This window comes from Lynx rufus, unplaced genomic scaffold (assembly GCF_022079265.1).
Source record: "Lynx rufus isolate CCGP_SWC_20201006 ecotype Redwood Valley unplaced genomic scaffold, mLynRuf1.p SCAF_1, whole genome shotgun sequence".
Taxonomy (NCBI): domain Eukaryota; kingdom Metazoa; phylum Chordata; class Mammalia; order Carnivora; family Felidae; genus Lynx; species Lynx rufus.
This window is the reverse complement of record NW_025814823.1, coordinates 109,384,660-109,397,291: the sequence shown is the minus strand read 5'-3', so window position 1 is coordinate 109,397,291 and position 12,632 is coordinate 109,384,660.

Here is a 12,632-nt window from a genome sequence, read left to right as displayed (position 1 = left end):
GGAAACAATCTGAGAAGGCACACAAACATGTGTCCAACACAAATATAAATTCCAAAAACTGATGCAAGAATATAGAGTGTTCTATAACCATTACAGTAATTGAATTAATCATTTAAAATATTCCTACTGGGGCGCCTGGGTGGCGCAGTCGGTTAAGCGTCCGACTTCAGCCAGGTCACGATCTCGCGGTCCGTGAGTTCGAGCCCCGCGTCGGGCTCTGGGCTGATGGCTCAGAGCCTGGAGCCTGTTTCCGATTCTGTGTCTCCCTCTCTCTCTGCCCCTCCCCCGTTCATGCTCTGTCTCTCTCTGTCCCAAAAATAAATAAACGTTGAAAAAAAAAATTAAAAAAAAAATAAAATAAAATATTCCTACAAAGAATATACAAACACTGGACAGTTTTATGGGCGAGTCCTCCCAAATTTTCAAGTCACGTGTAATTCCAAACATATATAAACTCTTACAGAAAAAAAACCAGAATATTTCCTACCTCATTTGAGAAGCTAATATATATTAGTAAAATTAGAGGGGGATGATATAAAAAAGAAAATTATGATCCTATACTCAGGAACCTGGATGTAAAAACTGTAAAGAAAATGTTATCAATCCAAACCCAGCATGTATAAAAAGATATTACACAATAGTTAAGTTGAATTTGCTCCAGGAATTCAAAATTAGAAAATCTATTACTGTAATTTACCACATTAAACAATTAAAGAGATAAATCATATATCAATGCACAAAAAGCATTACTGAAATTTAATACCCACTTATAACTACTTTTAGCAAAGTTAAAAGGGGACTTCTTTTTTTTTAATGTTTTTTTTTTTATTTTTTATTTTTGAGAGAGAGAGTGCGAGAGAACACGAATGGGAGAGGGGCAGACAGCAAGCGAGACACAGGATCCAAAGCAGGCTCCAGGCTCTGAACTATCAGCACAGAGCCCAACGTGGTGCTCAAACTCATGAACCACAAGATCATGACTTGAGCCAAAGTTGGATGACTGACCGACTGAGCCACCCAGGCGCCCCAAAAGGGAACTTCTTTAATCCAATAAGTTTACAGAAAATACTGTGCTCAGTGGTAATATGTTAAAAACATTCCTTGAAAAGCAGGAACAATGCAAGAACATGTGCAGGACCACTGCATGTGCACGGCACAATCCCAGTGGTAAGTGGTGCTCCGCTTACCTCATAGACATTGTGGCTTTGAATACGTATCATGATAGTTTCCTACCAGATGGAAGCAAAGGGTCTTGAGGAAGAGGGTTCTTTTTTCCCTCAATTTGCACAAAGGCTTTATATGGGCTAATGGTGGCCATGGATATTAAATCCACTTCTTTTAAAAAATGTGACTGCAGGTACTGGTCTTTGCAACAAGATTATAACTAGTACTGATAAATACGAGGATTGTAACAAAAGAAACAAAATTCATGTATATACGCAAATATCTGCATATATGTATATAGATGATGCAAAATGACAAAAATAAAACCCAAAACAATGACATAAATAAAACCCAAAATAAAACCTCAAATCATTATAAGGAATAAGAGTTTAGGGATACCTGGGGGGCTCAGTCTGTTAAGTGCCCGGCTCTGATTTGAGCTCAAGTCATGACCTTGTCGTTTGTGAGCTCGAGCCCCACGTTGGGCTCTTCACTGACAGCTCAGTGTGGGGGGATACTTGGGATTCTCTCTCTCCCTTTTTCTCTATCCCTCCCCTGCTCTCTCTCTCTCTCTCTCACAAAATAGATAAATAAACTTAAAAGAAGAATGTAGCAAATCTCTGGACCAATATACAGAATCAATTACATTGTTACACATCACCAACAAATAGAAATATAATCTTAAAGAAGATATCGTGTGTAATACTTACAAAAAATATAAGGTGCCAAAGAATAAATCTGCCAAATATGAAAAACTTTACTGAAAGTTGATTTGAAGCTTTATTGAAATAATTTTAAAAGGATCTTAACAACCACAGAGACCTGCTGTCACCATGGATATGAAAAATCAATACCATAGTTTGGATCCTGATCTATAAATTCAGTGAAAATTCTATAAAATCCCAACAATTTTTTCATGGTACTTACATAGCTGATTCTAAGAATGTACATGGAAGAATGAGGGTCCAAGAATAGTCAAATGCAATCCTAAAGAAGGAGATCAAAGTGGGAGATCTTGCCGCATGAAATATCAAGCCTTAATAATTAGGTCAGTGTGATCTTGACATAGGGTAGAGTAGTGGTTCTCAACAGCGATTTCCACCTTCCGCCCCTGCCCTGAGAACATTTGGGCAAGTTTTGGTTGCTACAGCTTGAGAGAAGAAAGAGGCTAATGCCATGATGTAGTGGACAGAGGCCATGGATGCTACTAAACACCCTAAATGACACAGGATAGCTTCCACAGCAAAGAATTATCCCATATAAAATGTCAGCGGTGCCAAGGGGAAGAAATTGCAGAGTAGGGACATAGACCAATAAATAACTAATAATTAAAAGAAAGAGGGGTGAGGCAGCCGAGTGGCTAGTCAGTTAAGTGTCTGACTTCAGCTTGGGTCACAGTCTCACAGTCCCTGAGTTTGAGCCCCACGTCAGGCTCTGTGCGACAGCTCAGAGCCTGGAGCCTGCTTCAGATTCTGTGTCTCCCTCTCTCTCTCTGCCCCTCCCTAGAGCTCTCATGGGCACTCTCTCTCTCAATCTCAAAAATAAATAAATAAACATTAAAAAGATTATTATAAAGAAGAGAGAGAGAGAGAGACACCTGGCTGGTTCAGTCAGTAGAGTGTGTGACTCTTGGTCTCTTGGACATGTGAGTTCAAACCCCACTTTGGGTGTGGAGCCTACTTTAAAAATTAATTAATTAATTAAGAAGAAAATATGACCTTGGGATGAGTATATCCAGCAGAAAACAGCTGAAAGTCTCCCAGGAAACTGGGTAACTTGAGGAAAGTTTATTTAATAATGGGACCATTATAACAGTGGGAAAAGGATGCAGGGAAAACATGAGGGAAAACATGCAGTCCTCTGGGGCCGCTAACAGGAGCTGTGAAAGGAGTGGAAATAGTTGGTGAAACTCTGAGATACAGCCGACTGTGTGGAAAGGGCCACCAGCAAGAAACAAGACCCTCAATCAAGGGACATAGCTAACCTGCAGTAACCTTGCAAGGAGAGAGCTGGGAAGACAAACACCTTGACTTCACTTAGCTCAGGCCCTTTAATGGCCTGTCAGTGCTCCTCATGGTCAAACTCAATGGGAGCACATGAGAAAGAAGTCATTAACATAGTCCAGACAAGACTGCCCCCAGGACACAGAGAAGGCCAAAGAAGAGGATGTGAAGGAATAAATAAGAACTCTCCAGAACAAATGAAAAGATTTCATAAATAAATCTCTCAAAGCACAGACTATTAATGAAAAGATATATACATTCAATATTCACCAAATTTACTGAGTAAAAAAAAAAAAAAAAAAGCTAGGACATATATTTGTATTATGTGTAAGTGACAAAGGAATAGTTTTCAGAATGAGTAACAAAGTCCTCTTAATAAGAAAAAGATAAGTCTTCAATAAGAAAAAGATAAATAACCCACCAGAAAAAAAAAAGTAAATGACATGAATAAGCATATTCTCAGAACAGGAAACACAGATGGCCAATAAACATAGAGAGATGTTCAACCTTGTTAGTAGTCAGGGAAATGCAAAATTAAACCACAATGAGATAGCATCTCACACCCACCAGACTGGCAAAAATTTAAAAAGTCAAGATATTACAAGTCTTGCCCAGGATGTTAAGTAAAAGGAATTCTTACACAATTTGTGTGGTTCAGTAAAAATTGGTACTTTTGAAATGAAGGGCCTAATAACACTAAAGGCACATGTACTCTATGACCCAGAATTTCAATCTGGTATATATTCCAAAGAAATTCTTGCACGTGGACATTAAGAGATTTAAGCAAGTATGTGCATAATAACATTAGGTTTTATTTAACTAATTTTTTATTTTAGAGTAATTTTAGATTTACAGAAAAATTCTGAAGAGAGTGCAGCATTCCCATGTATTCCACATTCAATTTCGCCTATTATTAACATCTCACAACCAGATGGTACATTTGTCACATTAGTGAACCAATACTGATACATTATTATTGTTTTTTCTTTTTCTTTTTTTTTTTAACGTTTATTTATTTTTGAGACAGAGAGAGACAGAGCATGAATGGGGGAGGGTCAGAGAGAGGGAGACACAGAATCTGAAACAGGCTCCAGGCTCTGAGCCATCAGCACAGAGCCCGACGCGGGGCTCGAACCCACGGACAGTGAGATCGTGACCTGAGCCGAAGTCGGACGCTCAGCCGACTGAGCCACTCAGGCGCCCCTATTATTGTTTTTTCTTTAAAAAATTTTTTTTAATGTTTATTCATTTTTGAGAGACAGAGAGTGAGCGGAGGAGGGGCAGAGAGAGAGGGGAGACACACATAATCTGAAGCAGGCTCTAGGCTCTGAGCTGTCAGCACAGAGCCCAACCTGGGCCTCGAACTCTCATACTGCGAGATCATGACCTGAGTCAAAGTCAGACGCTTAACTGATTGAGTCTCCCAGGCACTCCACTGATACATTATTATTAATTAAAGTCTGTGCCTTATTCAGATTTCCTTGGTATTTAGCTAATGTCCTTCTAGCATCACCATTAAAAAAAATTTTTTTTAATGTTTATTTATTTTTGAGACAGAGAGAGAGAGACAGAGCGTGAGCAGGGGAGGGGCAGAGAGGGAAGGAGACACAGAATTTGAAGCAGGCTCCAGGCTCTGAGCTGTCAGCACAGAGCCTGATGCAGGGCTTGAACACACAAACTGCAAGATCATGTCCTGAGTGGAAGCCGGATGCCTAACCAGCTGAGCCACCCAGGTGCCCCTAAAAGCAAGTCTTAAATATATCCAACATGATTCCCTTTATAAAAAGGTCAAAAAAGGGTAAAACAAAATAATACATAATTTGAGGATATTTACGTATGTGATAAAACCATAAAGAATAGCCAAGAAATGATTAACCATAAAAATCAAGATAGTGGCTACCTCTAGTGGGGAGGGAGTGAGAAACTATGGAAAAGTCACCTTCTCGGGGATGGGGTGGTGGGCACAAGGATTGTTTTGTTTTGTTATGTTTTAAACTGTACGTGTATGTACAGGTTTTTGTACATATGAGGCCTCATAACAATAATTTAAAAAACTCTTATCCCCTTGCTCTTTCCCCCCTCCCACCATAAAGCATATTTTCCACACAGTCTTCATCATCCAAAATTCTGGCTAAAGGGAAAAGTTGATGTGTTAGAGTCAGAGCAAACAGGAACCCCAGCCCTCCATGCTTAAACCAAAGAAATGTGATTATGTCTCTTATCATCCTTTCAAACCCCACCACACATCATGGTGCTTCCTGTTTCTCAGAAGCTGAAAAAGGTGCTGACATAATGTAATGGGTGGAAAAGAAGCTGTTTCCACAGATCCACTCAGAACCCTGGGCGTCACCCTACTAGACAGACTGGACTCCCGGCAGTGGTCAGGAGCAAAGGCCAAACCCAGGCCCCTTGTTGGGGAATCACCCCAAGTTTGAAGATTCATGGAGCAGGTGACCCTTGCCATAAGAGGGAGCAAGACTACCACCATCAGCCCCGAAAGTTGCCTTCTGCAACAGCAAGAGGCAACTTCTCAGTGGATCCCTTTGCCCAGGCACTGCTGGGCTCTGGGCACTGTGCTCCGGCCAGGGCCTGGGAAAACCCACCGCCACTGGCATGCTCATGGTCCTTCACATTTATCCCTCAACTGTCTGTTCACTTAGTGTTTATCCATTCAGCCAGCAAACACAGAGCACCTGCAATGTGCCAGGCACTGGTATAAGCATTGGCAAAAATGCAGTGGACAGGACCTGGCCCTCTTCTAGAAGAATGAGGCCAGCAGAGGGGGCAGACCACAAACAAGCAAAACAACTATAAATTGTGTTAAGCGCTATCCAGGAAGGAACAGACAAAGGTAGAGGTAAAATAATCCAATGTCAAGGCATAAGCACAAAAGTCAGGCTGACTGAGTTCAGATTCTGCCTGTACTGCCTATACTTTGGGCAAATTAAACTAACCTTTCTAGGCTTTGGTTTCCTCTTATAAATTGGAAGTGATAATCAAACCTATTAAATAGAGTTGATTGGACACTGAATTCTTTCAAAAATTATTTACTGAGCACCTCTATGTGCCAGGCACTGTGACAAGCACTAAGGATTATTAGTAAAGATGACAGGCAAAGTCTTGCCCTCAAAGTGCTTAGATCATAGTGGAGGAGTCACTGGATAAGCAAAGGCCATTTCACGTAGTGCAGAGGACTAGAGAATCATGTGATAGAGGCAGACTGGGGAGCAACAGCCACTTACACGTCAGGGAAGACCTCTCTGAGAAGGTGACATTTGAGAGCTAACTGATACAAAGAAGCTGATTTGTGAAATCTGGGGGGAAGATACAGCTAAACAGAAGGGTGAACATCCTAAAGTGGGGATCAACCTGATGTGGTTGAGAAACAGCAGGAAGACACAGGTGGCTGAAGCACATTAGTTGAGGGGCAGGAAACGAAGCTAGGGAGGGAAGGGACAGCCCACACAGGACAGAGAGAGGACTCTGCATTTCTTCAAGTAATGGGAAGTCACTGAAGGTTTAAAGCAGAGGAGGGACATTATCTGACTTATGTTCTTTTTTTTTTTATGGAATACCTTTATTTATTGCTTTTGTTATTTTCTTTAAAATCTACTTTGTTTTTTTTTTTAATTTTCTTTTTTATTAACTTGTTTTATTTTTTATTTTTTTAAAATTTACATCCAAATTAGTTAGCATACAGTGCAACAATGATTTCAGGAGTAGATTCCTTAGTGCCCCTTATCCATTTAGCCCATCCCCCTCCCACAACCCCTCCTGTAACCCTCAGTTTGTTCTCCATATTTATGAGTCTCTTCTGTTTTGTCCCCCTCCCTGTTTTTATATTATTTTTGTTTCCTTTCACTTATGTTCATCTGTTTTGTCTCTTAAAGTCCTCATATGAGTGAAGTCATGTGATTTTTGTCTTTCTCTGACTGACTGATTTCACTTAGCATAATACCCTCCAGTTCCATCCACGTAGTTGTAAATGGCAAGATTTCATTCTTTTTGATTGCCGAGAAATACTCAATTGTATATATATACCACATCTTCTTTTTTGTTTTTTAATGTTTATTTTTGAGACAGAGGGAGACAGAGCGTGAGTGGGGGAGGGGCAGAGAGAGAGGGAGACACAGAATCTGAAACAGGCTCCAGGCTCTGAGCTGTCAGCACAGAGCCCGATGTGGGGCTCAAACCCATGAACCTTGAGATCATGACCTGAGCCGAAGTCGGACCTTAACCAACTGAGCCACCCAGGCGCCCCTATACCACATCTTCTTTATCCATTCCTCCATTGATGGACATTTGGGCTCTTTCCATACATTGGCTATTGTTGATAATGCTGCTATAAACATGGGGGTGCATGTGTCCCTTCGAAACGGCACACCTGTATCCCTTGGATAAATGCCTAGTAGTGCAATTGCTGGGTCATAGGGTAGTTCTATTTTTAGTTTTTTGAGGAACCTCCATACTGTTTTCCAGAGTGACTGCACCAGCTTGCATTCCGACCAACAATGCAAAAGAGATCCTCTTTCTCCGCATCCTCGCCAACATCTGTTGTTCCCTGAGTTGTTAATGTTAGCCATTCTGACAGGTGTAAGGTGATATCTCATTGTGGTTTTGATTTGTATTTCCCTGATGATGAGTGATGTTGAGCATTTTTTCATGTGTCAGTTGGCCATCTGGATGTCTTCTTTGGAGAAGTGTCTATTCATGTCTTTTGCCCATTTCTTCACTGGATTATATGTTTTTTTGGGGTGTTGAGTTTGATAAGTTCTTTATAGATTTTGTATACTAACTGTTTATCTGATATGTCATTTGCAAATATCTTCTCCCATTCTGTCGGTTGCCTTTTAGTTTTGCTGATTGTTTCCTTCGCTGTGCAGAAGCTTATTTGTTTTGATGAGGTCCCAGTAGTTCATTTTTGCTTTTGTTTCCCTTGCCTCTGGAGACGTGTTGATTAAGAAGTTGCTGCGGGCAAGATCAAAGAGGTTTTTGCCTGCTTTCTCCTCGAGGATTTTGATGGTTTCCTGTCTTACATTTAGGTTTTTCATCCATTTTGAGTTTATTTTTGTGTATGGTGTAAGAAAGTGGTCCACGTTCATTCTTCTGCATGTCGCCGTCCAGTTTTCCCAGCACCACTTGCTGAAGAGACTGTCTTTATTCCATTGGATATTCTTTCCTGCTTTGTCAAAGATTAGTTGGCCATACGTTTGTGGGTCCATTTCCGGGTTCTCTATTCTGTTCCATTGATCTGAGTGTCTGTTCTTGTGCCAGTACCATACTGTCTTGATGAATACAGCTTGGTAATATAGCTTGAAGTCTGGGATTGTGATGCCTCCTGCTTTGGTTTTCTTTTTCAAGATCGCTTTGGCTATTCGGGGTCTTTTCTGGTTCCATACAAATTTTAGGATTATTCTAGCTCTGTGAACGATGCTGGTGTTACTTTGATAGGGATCACACTGAATATGTAGATTGCTTTGGATAGTGTCGACATTTTAACAATATTTGTTCTTCCTATCCAGGAGCATGGAATCTTTTTCCATTTTTTAATGTCTTCTTCAATTTCTTTCATAAGCTTTCTATACTTTTCAGTGTATAGATTTTTCTCCTCTTTGGTTAGATTTATTCCTAGGTATTTTATGGGTTTTTTGGTGCAACTGTAAATGGGATCGATTCTTTGATTTCTCTTTCTGTCGCTTCATTGTTGGTGTATAGGAATGCAACCGATTTCTGTGCATTGATTTTATATCCTGCAACTTTGCTGAATTCATGAGTCAATTCTAGCAGTTTTTTGGTGAAATCTTTTGGGTTTTCCATATAGAGTATCATGTCATCTGCGAAGAGCCAAAGTCATCTGCGAAGAGTGAAAGTTTGACCTCCTCTTGGCTGATTTGGATGCCTTTTATTTCTTTGTGTTGTTTGACTGCAGAGGCTAAGACTTCCAATACTGTGTTGAATAACAGTGGTGAGAGTGGACATCCCTGTCTTGTTCCTGACCTTAGGGGGAAAGCTCTCAGTTTTTCCCCATTGAGGATGATATTAGCATTGGATCTCACTTATGTTCTTAAAAGAACTCTTGCAATCACGTTGAAAGAGATGAGGTGTTAATGTTTAATATGGCAAATACGTTAGGAGGCTTAGGCTTTGCTCTAGGGTTCATGGCTTGAACTTGGGTCTGTGTGTGATGTGTAGAGGTGTGGGATGAGCTGGAGGAGGCAGGATCCCATCAAGCAGGGCTTGTCGTGGACACCTGATCTGCCTTTTCTCACCCCTGCAGCTCCTTCTCTTCCTTTAGGGTCCATACCTGAATTCCACTTTCTGCAGGAAAAGCCCTCAACCTCTTAGATTTCCATTCTCTCTGCAGGTGGTAGGGGACCCCTGGACTTGGGCTCCTGGCTTCCTTCCCCCACACCTTCCGTGTCATGGTCTTGGAGCCCTCTCATATAACTCCTATGTAAGCAGGGCTCTTCCAGGCTTCTGAGACCTGAATGAGCAGGCTGAACTCATCTCTGCCCCTGTGCCTGCCCAAAGGCTTTGCCAAGGTGGCTGCACGTCTCCAGGGGCTTGTGTTCCCATGACCACCTCTGTGTCCCTGCTCCTGCGATGTTGTTCATCCAGACGTTCTCCCAGAATTGCTCCTGTTCTGCACACCAACAGAATGCAGCCCTTTCCATTGAGTCCTGGCCACAGAGAAAGCTGAGCAACTATATAGATTCCTCTGTGGCAGAAGGAATCTCAAACTAAACACTAGTGTTCCTGTTTTTTGAAGTCCTATGGCCACACCACTGAGGGGGATTTTCCTCTTCACTCCATTTTGCACTCCTTTTGTCTCCAACCTTATGCCACCTTGCCCACTCCTTCTTCCTCCTCACCCAGTTCCAGTCCATTTCTAATACAGAGCAATTTCAGTAGCCCTTTTGTGGCCTCAGCTTGCTGTTCGCCTAGGGATCCGCGATCTCAGCTCTCCATCCCCCTCTACTGGCTGTTCCAGGTATTTCCCCAAGGATTCGTACTAAAGCGGGATTCGGGAACAGGCTGCAAGGCTGCCTTTGAAACTCTTGTACACACAGTGGCTTTATGAGTTTAAGGTGATTAAAACGTATCAGAAAAACAAATGAATTCTGGGCTGGAGGAAGCCAAGCTCTGTTTGCTATCCGCTGGCTGAGAGACACAGTTTTCTGGGGCTTGGGCATGCCCCAACACCGCTCTCTGGTGGCTGACAAATGTTGAGACTGGACTGCGGAACCTCAGAGGCAAATCACCAGCCTGCCCAACCTTATCCACCCAGCAGCCCATCTACCCGGTGAGGACAGACCCAAGTGTTTGGACTGAGTTCTGTTTTCTGCACAGGAGCCATTAATTTATGGGTGTCTACCCAGTTGACTGTCAGTAATAGCCTGAGTCCAATCAAGGAGAGATGTCAGGTGCCACCTGGAGCTTGGAAGGCCTGGATCTAGACAGCATCCATTCTTGGTCTCAAGTCCTTCTCTTGGCCACTTGGCGTCTCAAAGTTTCTTCCTCCTCACCCTAAACACTGGCCCAATGGGCAGCAAGAACAAACCCAGGTGACGACGGTGTTTAGCCAATAGTTTGGGACCAAATGCATGGCAGAATTAGAACTGTGTCAAAATGTCACTTTTTATCTCCTCATCCCTTAGTTTCCAGCATGGTGCTGGAAATCCATAAATATCAGATGGAGAAGTGAATGAGTGTAATCAGTGCGGCCCATTCACTCCCTCCTACCTTCTCCCCCTGCTCTTAGACTGCAGCAGGCTATGGCTCTTAAAACAGCTTCCCACTCAACTACCTCCCCTATTCTCTCACTTGTAGCCCCCAGGTAACAATTTCTCTGGTTCCCCTCTGGACTTGGTCCCAAATATCTGCTCTTGCTGTCAGAGAACTGGGCTAGGAGTCAGGAGTCCCAGCTCTGCCATCAATGAGCTCTTTGAGTCTCTCATGGCCCCATCTGTGAACTGAAATGGGGCTCTCTCTTGGCTCTAGATAGTAAGTAGGATGGGAAGGTTCCCAGCCATACTTAGGACTGTGGTATCCTGACCCAGAGTTGCAGTTCTCTGTCTCTCACTCTTTTCAGCATCAAAAGTGTTACATGTATGATGCCATATTCCTAAAGGTATAAGACAAAATCCTCCCAGAAGTATCCTCTGTTAGTTGGTGACACGTTGTTATTTTGCAGCCTTGATGTCATCCACTCCTCACACCGACTCTGGTGTTTCACAGATGCTCAGGAAGAGTGAGGATTCGAGAGGCCGAGTAACTTGTCCAAGGCCACACAGTTTGTGAATGGTAGGTTGGGATACACCATGAAGACCAAAGATTAAATGCTAGGAGAGCATTGGGAAAAGAGCAGAAAGTTTCTTGAAATGCTCAGCCTTAACATGAGCCGGCCATGTGTTTTCTGTAACTCAGGGTGTGCATGTAAATGTTAAAACAGTGTTCACACTAACTAGCCATGGGAGGGTTTCATAGATTGGTGGGGGGGAGTTCCAGCTTTGGATCCCACAGCTTCTGTTCATGTAACTCTGGGTTACAAGACTGTCAATTTCTTTGTCAGTGGATCCTGTGCTCTTCCAGGGCACCAAGGTATTTTATTTTACAGCTTTACTGAGATATAGTTAACATAGGAGAAACTGGACTTAAGATGTACAATTTATTAAGTTTGGAATATGCATGCACCCGTGAAACCATTACCACAATCAAGAGAGTGAACAGATCAATCAGCCCCCAAAGTTTCCTCACACCACTTAGTAATCCCCTCCTCAGGTCCTCCTCACCTCCCCACCCCGAGGTAATCACTGCTCAATTTTCTGTCATTTGTTTGTATTTTCTAGGATTTTATAAAAATGGCATCATACGCAGCCTGGTTTCTTTGACTCAGTAGAATTATTTTGACATTTACCCATATTGTTGACACATATCAGGTTTATTCCTTGTGTGACCTATTTCATTTTTAAATTAACATACAGTGAAACTAACAGTTCTGTGAATGTTAATACACATATAAGTTTGAGTATCCACCACCACAATCAGGATACAGAATAGGGGCACCTGAGTAGCTCAGTTGGTTGAGTGTCCAAATCTTGAAATCAGCTCAGGTCATGATCTCATGGTTGTGGGATCAAGCCCTGCATTGGGGTCTGCGCTGAGCGTGGAGCTTGCTTCGGATTCTTCTTTCCCTCTCTCTCTCTGCCTCTCCCTCTCTCTAAAAAATTAATAAATAAACAAAAAAGATACAAAATAAAAATTCTCTGGTGCTACCTCTCTCCACCCCATGGGAACTACTGATCTAATCTCCCTCAACATAGTTTTGTCTTTCCAAGAATGTCATGTTAATGGAATCAGGCAGTGTTACCCTTTTGAGACTGGCTGCTTTTACTCGGCGTAATGACTTAGAAATTCATCCAAATTGTGTTGTGTTCATGCCTTTCTTTTTTTTTTTTTTCCTGA